Source organism: Anthonomus grandis, chromosome 10 (genome assembly GCF_022605725.1).
Source record: "Anthonomus grandis grandis chromosome 10, icAntGran1.3, whole genome shotgun sequence".
Lineage (NCBI taxonomy): Eukaryota > Metazoa > Arthropoda > Insecta > Coleoptera > Curculionidae > Anthonomus > Anthonomus grandis.
Genome location: NC_065555.1, coordinates 20,920,133 through 20,921,368, shown reverse-complemented (window position 1 = coordinate 20,921,368; position 1,236 = coordinate 20,920,133). Strand labels below are relative to the sequence as shown.

Below are 1,236 nucleotides of genomic sequence, written 5' to 3'. Positions count from 1 at the left end.
ACAGATATGTCATCAGTTAAATTAATACACATTTTTATGATATTTGTTCGCCTTACTTCAGTTAAATTTGTAGCAAAACAGCCTCTATATTTATTAAGTAATTCTAAGAGTTTCATTTCATTTTTTAGTTCGATTTTATTATCAGTACATTTTTTTATATCATTTATCGTAAAACTAATTAAAGATTTTTGACCAATAGTGAGATACTCGATTTGATTTTTTTTATCTGTCGTCGGGTCTGCTGTACAAGTCACACCCATTAATTTCTTTAAGAGGTTCCTTATCTACATTAAATAAACGTATTTTTAGGACAGTTCTGCTCTATATGCCCAAGCATTCTGCAAAATTTGCATTCCAAAACTGGCTTCATGCACTTTGCTGCTAAATGGCCACGTTGACCGCAGTTAAAGCATTTCGGCTGGAAGTTAGTGTTATGAACTGATCGTTTATCTTTTATGATTGCTCGAAGGTCGGAAGCATTTTGATGATGTGCAGGTTTGCTTACATAATTTCTTATTGAGTTTGTGAAGAACTGATAAATATTTTTCGTATAGATCTTCCGGCGTTTGGTAGCGGCCCGCTCTGGCTTCATTCTGTGTAAAGGAATTATTTATAATATTAGGCAATTTCTTTAAAAGCAAAGTAGGTTACATTTTATTTATTATAAACATTAATAGTTGGTTGCAATAATTAGTCGACCTAGTATATTAGCTATTTGCAAAATAAGCTATATCGCGGCTCGTGTCTAATTAGGTAACTGTGACGCTGTTCAATTGCTTTTGTATGAAAATATTTTTCAATTCATTCAATAAACAGTTTTAGATGGGGAATCTTCTTTGTTTTACTTGCCCTTAGTACCCGGCTATTACATGGCGACCCTTGGCCAGTTGAATCATGGAGAAATAATAAGTTTTGTTGTACATAATAGTTATTTTGCTTATTGTGATAGTGATCATAAAGTCCTTTCAAATGTACAAGAAGCATATTAGGAAGCAGATAACTCGTGAGCTTGCTGTTTCTACGATTAACTTGGCCCAGTTGAGAAGAGATGCTGCCGCTTCAAACCCTAATATTAACCTTTAACCAGCCCATTGACAAACGACACGAGTTGGCCGCAATTTTTAGTGACAAATGTTTAGTGAAATTTAGTGAAAATGACTTTCAGGAATGACTGAAATTACTAGCGTCTAAACTAGTGCGCGGAAATCGAATGCAGCTATAGTAGTGCGGGTATAC

The 1,236-nt window shown here is 34.3% G+C and overlaps 1 long non-coding RNA gene across 1 annotated transcript; it reads left to right on the top strand.

The window, feature by feature from the left end:
• The first annotated feature begins 368 nt into the window (after positions 1 to 368).
• LOC126740911 (uncharacterized) lies at positions 369 to 830 on the top strand. The gene is made up of 2 exons (XR_007662053.1): positions 369 to 495; positions 555 to 830. It is a non-coding gene; the product is annotated as an uncharacterized LOC126740911 (long non-coding RNA).
• The last annotated feature ends 406 nt before the right edge of the window (positions 831 to 1,236 follow it).